Raw genomic sequence first — 7,268 nt, forward strand, 5'->3', positions numbered from 1 at the left:
ATTCTGTGTGTTTTGGCTGCAGTTGGATATCAGCTCTAAGAATGTTACAGAATTAGGATGAGAGAAGAGCACGGTTTTCTACAAAGAAGCTTAATCTGTTCCAACCCACCGAGAAGACCAATGCATTATATCATCCTCTCTAATAAATACTTTTAAAAAGTGGTATGTGTTATCATTATATGAGCACACTATGTTTCAACAGGAGATACAGATAAATGTTCTAATGAAGACACAACAGTAGGAAAAAGGTTATCAAGTAAAAGTGACAAAATTCCTTGTGGTCACATACCAAAGAGTCCTGAGCTGCTGTGTCGCTCACTGCTGGGCTGCAAAGCTGTGCGTCTTTCCTAACTTCAGGTCAAATGTTTCCGATTTGCACAAAGATGATTTCACTGCTATGAAACCAAGGAGAAGCCTAAGACCACAGTGTTGTAGCTGAGGCAGCCAATTGATTCTGTTTCTGTCACCCAAAGAATGGATGCAGATTGCGTTAGGATTTGGTGATTGCGATCTCTTAGCGCAGTCATCAAGATAAGAGGACTAGGAGAAACAGTGATTGCAACTGAATTCCATTGAAGTCCTAGAGGAATCTCTCCATGTAGCTAATTCCTTTACGATACCCAAGAGGGACCAGAGATCCTTACGGTATAAGGGTAATCCATACAAATATTCTAAACAAATACTGCCAACTCATAATTTTGTTTCAGATTTCAGTGGGAAAATGAGACACACCAACTGTGAGATATAATGACTAAATTCTTGAATAGATTAAGAAAGAAAACTTAAAAAGCTTTAAACTACATAAGCAGCAACAACGTTTTTAAAAAGCAAGCCCCTTGTCCTTAGCTGACTGTCAGATGATGCTGTGATACCTGCATGTGTATGCACACACACACACACACACACCCTTAAGCCCCTCAACAGAGATGGAACAGCCCAGCAAAGTTGGTAATTCTTCTGTTATCCCTTGTAAATCTTCCTCCAAGATTAATCTCCTGTTTTGGACTCTTATAACGATGGTTTTCACAGCAACAAGGAGCTTTAGCAAATGTCTCCACACTGACAAAACCCAATCACTGCCCTGTCCTCACAAGTGGGCTTGAACAGTCCCTGGTGCAAACTTGTGTTACAGATACCTGGTGCCAGCCCAAGGCGGGAGAGGGGCGATGACCATTTACTGTCCCATGCGGCCAGGTGAAAATGGTCAGGCTCCAGTTGATGCTGCTGCAGCGTACACTTCTGACTGGCTTGAGCTCTGACCCCGAACAGCCAAGGGAGGAATGGTTTAGATCAACAAGTGTATTATGTCATTTTTCTGTAAATCTGCTGCTATACAAGCAGTAGCATGGTGGAATTACTGATTACAACCCACCAAGGTTTGAAGATCAAAAATCCCCTCCAACAACTAGGCATTATGTGCAGTTCAGCTGCTGTATGAGTTATGGAAACATGCATGGAGTTACAGCAATAAATCAGTTTATACCTGGCGCTTGCCTCAGTGTTGATGAGACTGTGTTCTGACCTACGCCTAGCTAGAAATTGAAATTAAATATGAAGCTAAATAAGAGTAATCTAGTTAATATTTTTAAAATATTTTACAAAATTAATACTACCTTACAAAATTAATACTACTTTACTGTCCATGTCCAGGGAAAAACAAAAGTGATAGAATTTTTTGTCTATGGGACAGCAGTTGCAAATTTTTGATCTCAGATCCCTTTACCCACCTCTTCATTCAAAGACAAAAATAAAGAAACTGACTCTGCACATGTAAACTACAAAATGGCATTTCAGTAATTCTACATCTCCTTTATCAACTCACACTGTGTTCCTCAGAAGTCTGAAGATTTATTTGGTTGTAATGAACTATATCATACCAAAAAACTAGAACAAATGACTTGCCAGTAGGGTTTACCTGCTTCTTGTTCTTAAACACCATTTACCTACGGATTTAATTTCAGTGTCATGGCTGAAATTTAACACTCCTGATTCCAGAACACAAATCCACGTTTGGCTTGTTGCTACATTACAGAAAATGAAACCCAAGCTTGTCGCCTGCCAAGATAGGAAGTTTACTTTTTCTAGGGAAGAGAAATAACATTCAAAGACAATTCAGAAACCAGGCTTCCAACTCTGTGGAAAATGTAAAAGGTCATCATGAAGGATAACAGTTATATTGAGAAAGATCTGAGGGAAAAAAAGTCTCATTTCGAATGTATCTGTGCCATGATTTTGATCTACACTCACCTATTTAAATGGGTCCAGATTTTGACCCAAACCCACTTATTTAAAAGGCTCACGATTTTTGTTTCACATCAATGATTCTGACTGAAAAAAACTAAATCACCATAAGCCACTTTGTTTCAGTTTGAAGATAGAAAAATATTATTTTGTTTCAAGATATGCAATTTGAATATTTCAGAACTCTAGTCTGAGATGCAATAATATTTTAACCATTGCCCAGCTTCACAGTAAAATATATCAGCTTTTAGCCTTTTCCTGATGGAAATTCCATTTTGCAAATGTCCAGATTTGTACTGGGATTTTCTTCCATCTAGTTAAACAAGCTTTGGTTTGCACTTCTTATTAAACAATTATTGAAAAACATTGTCTACAGGGGAACTGATGTAAGTATTCTTCTTAGTTAAGTAGATGATAGAATGATAGAATTGCCTAGGTTGGAAGGGACCTTTAAGATCATTGAGTCCAACCATCAACCTAACTCTGACAAAAACCATCACTAAACCATGTCCCTCAGTGCTACGTCTACACATCTTTTGTGTAGATATAGTGCCAGGAGTGGCGATTCCACCACTTCCCTGGGCAGCCTGTTCCAATGTTTGATAACCTTTTCGGTAAAGGAATTTTTCCTAATCTCCAATCTGAGCCTCCCCTGGTGTAATTTGAGGCCATTTCCTCCAGCATAAACAGAGACTTTAGTTATGGTTACGCTGTAACTTTCCTGGGGAAATAAATGCAGGAATAACTAGAAAATCAGGGGAGGAGTTTAATTGGAACTTGCATCACAGAGAAGTTATGCCATGTTTTTGAGCTTGCACTGGCTGCAGTCAGCTTTTTTTTTTTTTCAGGATCCTCAGGATTAACCCTGGATCAGCTGCTGTAACTATGGTCCTTCTTGCTAGCTGACAATATTTGGGAAGCACACTGCTAAAGCAGAGCTGCTTCGGGTTGTGCCCGCTGTACCAACCGACATGCTGCTGTCTTCAGCGAAGCATCACAAACAGCGTTCCTTGCCTGTATGCTGAGGAGCGGTGTGCAAGAGCCCCTGGAATTGGTGAGCAGCTGCTTTGTTCTTACACTGTCGACGTACGGTTTTTGGCAGACATTGCAGGGTTGAGGTATCTGCACTCCCAGAGCACCTGCCCCATCGCACACCCCAGGCACGGAGATGAGGAAACAGTTGAATGCCTTCTTTGGGAAGCTTCTTTGATACCTACCTGTTATTATAAATCATGCCTGTTCGCAATTTGACTGTCCCGGAACAGTTATGTTAGCTTTCCACACGCAAAATGAGACTGTGGGACTTTACCCAGAGAGCAGCCCTTGTGTACCAATTGCGATCATTTAGATAGCGGTACGGTAATCCCTCCTACCTGGCAGTGGAGAATTGGGAATGTCTGCCCCAGACATCTAATTAAGCACTCCCATGCTTCTGAACGTGGGGCCTGAATTTTCTCTCTCTTCTAATAACTCAGATTCAAGTAATTGAGACTTGTTACAACTGATTATTTGCTATAAATTAATTTAACTTACTAATTTTTTTTTCCTAAAGAAAAACCCTGCATTTTATTCTGTTTTTTCAGGATGCTCTTCACAAGCCCGGTCTTTACTGGAGCTATATAAAACTTTGAAAAATCAAGGAACTCATTACAAGCTTTCAGCATTTTAACTTGGAACTTTCCCTGGGGCTTTCCCTGGCTTTTACTTGAATTTCATGTTTCATTTCTTTGCTTATGATGTGATGGGGTTAGTTGAGTGCAAGTAGTTACTAGAAGGCAACAGTTACTTGGAGTCCAGCCTATTTACCATGCCCGGAGAGTCTCAGCTATTGTTCTTTTGGTTCTTTTTCTGTCCATGTGCCTCCTTGTTTATCTATAAGAGGTACTGTGCTAGTACAAATTTACAGATTATTTATTTTGATGAGTATTATCAAATCACTAATGTCTTTTGCTGCATCTCCTTCAGTAGCTGCTTCGTCTTCCTTGATGTTATTCATGTGCTTCTGATGCTTTTTGTGTTTTGTGCTTGAGTTTACAGCAATCTTTTTTTTGTCTCTTTTGCAGGTGTTCACAGAAGAAACAAGACTCGCCTTTGCTTGTTTACTTTCTTAATATAGATTTTAGACTTATTCATTTGAAAAAAAAAAACTGAAACAAAACACCTAAGCCATTAGCATAGTGACATTTCTCACATCACTGCATAAAAGGGGATCAGAATGCGCTTGTGCAAGGCCAGCTTTTCAAAACTGGAGCTCTGCTCTCTACTACCATTTGAAATGGTTGTGATAATGCCTTTTCTATTAGCCAGTTGCTGTTAGCTGTCTTGCCCAGTGCCGTCTGGCATTTTGTTCCTTAAATGTACTTTTTAGTCTCGCTGTACAGCAAGCGTGGTTGTGTTTGATGTCAGCTCCTCTGCACTCTAGTTTTACAAGCGTGAACCTCAGTCTGCCAAAGGCCACATCCAGATCACATGTGGCTTATCAAAACTCGATGTGGCTCTTCCTTGCTGCGCTGAATACGCGTGCTCCTGACTTCTTACAAGCGTCCCCCTGGCTTCCTGGTACAGGCTAACACTAGCAGATGCAGTAATCACATCCCAAGTGTAACCCCCAGGTAGGATATAGGAATAATCCTTTCACCTTTAAAAGGGACTAGACCACAGCTAGTTTCTTCATGGCAGAGGTTTAATTAGCAGTACTTATGTAGGATCTGAGGAATCAATTTCCCAAGCAAGATGCAGTCCCTTAGATTAGATGACATCTCTGTCGTTGAGTGATCAGTGCTCGTAAGAAGCCTTTTGTGCGGTTTTGTCTCACTGGGGCTCAGGAAAATCCAGAGATCTTCACTTGCCTCTCTAAAAAGTTTAAGAAAACAAAAACCAACCAAACAAACCAAAAACGCCCAAAACTTATAACCTTCATTGCACAGTTGGATGCGTGCACGAATTCCCATCAGCTAGTTTGTCACTCACGTGTACAGCGAGTAAAACTAACCATAAGGCATACGACGTGGCATCTAACCACTAAACCCCCAATCCCCTAAAAGAGAAATACTATTCTGCTCCAGACTGATGGACAACAGCAACGCTTACACCACTTCCTCGCTTGTATGTGCTTGAGTTCTCCACAGGCTGTTTCAGAGGTTTGGAGCAGCGAGACCCCGGCTGGGACCTCCCCAGGGCAAGCACGGGAGGAGAACCGAGGACAAACCCTGCACGTCTGTCCCCCCGGCACGCTGTATGGGACTGGCAGCACCAAGGACTTGAGGGGCAGGGCGACAGGGATGGGGTGAGCTGGCCGGGCAGCTCTGTGCGGCTGGGAGTACAGTTTGGTGCACGGCCCCAGGTCACCAGGAACCTGCAGTCAGCGTCAAGGGAGGGAAACGCACTCCTACCGAGGGAGCGATGAGAGAAGCTGTCCCCAGCTTGACTTGGGAAGGTGCAAAAGGAGATAAGCGATGAGGAAACAACACTCTGGTGGCCCGCTAGAAGGCAGGTAAGGGGACAAAGAAGTCAGGGGTTGCAGTACCCTGCTCCTGCAGAAGGGAGAGGCTGGGAGGGGGCACCACGCTCTGATGGGCTGGGGCAGTGGGGGCAGCCAGAGAGGGTCCCAGAACAAAAGCTGTGTTTTCTCCTTCCCAAAGGCAGGCTACCATCTGAGCCGCTGCTCTGGATTGAGGAAGGCAGGACTGGAAGGGCAGGGAGACTAAGAGCCATCACACAGCCTCCCACCTGCAGGCAACAGAGCTCTGCAAACAGTGCTTCCCACCTGCTCCCTTCTCCATCCCTCTTCCCCGCTCCCCAGACCCAGCCGGTTTCTGGGGAAGCAGAAGGGCCACAGTCCCTGAAAAGTCCTGTCCTAGGAAGTGTTTAGATGGTGGTTTGGTTGTTGGCGACTCCATTGCAGGGGCACCGAAGTAAGCCTGATGTCCTGTGGGGCAATGCTGCATTGACGAATTGGAGCCTGAAAGCAGGCAATGGCCAAGCTTGCTTTCCCGTCTAGCTCTGGAGCTGGTGCTGGCCATCCCTTTCTTCACTGAGATCTTCCCATCCTCAAGCTGGACATTTAAGGTTTCTGTACTGTAGGGACGGGATCTCCCCAGACTGTGGGCAATTGTAAATTTTTGTTTTAACCTTCTGTTATGGCTGACCTGCCATTTGCATGTAAGATTTTTCTTTCTGTTTTCAAAGCTTAGCTCAGAACAACTATTTTGCACGCTGATATAGAAGTAAAAGGATGTCACGAGACACAGCTAACATACACTTCCAAATACCTGATTGTTTTCCTGTTGGAAGGGCTTTTATCAGTTCCTGGCCGTTACTTCAAGGCTTTTGAGTTTTGCAGAAACACATGAGAATCCTATCTGATCAAACATAATATCCTGCTCTTAAATGGGCAACACTCAGAATAAGTTTCTTCTGATTGTGTGCTGCTATGTAGAAGACAGATAAAGCAGCAGACTGTTACTTCAATCACTTGCAGAGGAAATATTAACTTCGGTTGTATCAGTAAAGGGAGGAAATGTCTTGTGATTGCTAAAGTTAGCAATCTGTAATTTAGGCATTAGATCTCTGCCAATACAGACATTCAGTCATAATGTTAGTCACAGCTAAACGGAGAGGGATTCCATTTTCCTTTTATTCCATTACAAGTCAGGAGGTGATCTGGAGGATTAAAATAATGGTGCAAAACTGGCATAAATGAAGGGACTCAGGCTCCAGAACATTAGATCTCGGTAATTTTCTGCAATAACAAGGTAATTATTATTTTACATTTAACATCTTTTGTACTTTAAGCCTGATACAGACAGCTACAATTGAGTGCTACCTATATGGTTGTCAATCCCATAAATTTTATAGTACTTAATTATAAATCTTTATTTCTGGAGAATTTTTACTGTGGAGTCAAATTATAGAAACTAGAGAACAGTATTGTTTATAACTGCATTAAAGACAAAAGTCAAAGTCTCCATTTAAATGGGATGTTCAGTTTGCAGCATATTTGGGTGTACATAGGGTACTCAGGAGAC

This window comes from Larus michahellis, chromosome 1, assembly GCF_964199755.1.
Source record: "Larus michahellis chromosome 1, bLarMic1.1, whole genome shotgun sequence".
NCBI lineage: Eukaryota > Metazoa > Chordata > Aves > Charadriiformes > Laridae > Larus > Larus michahellis.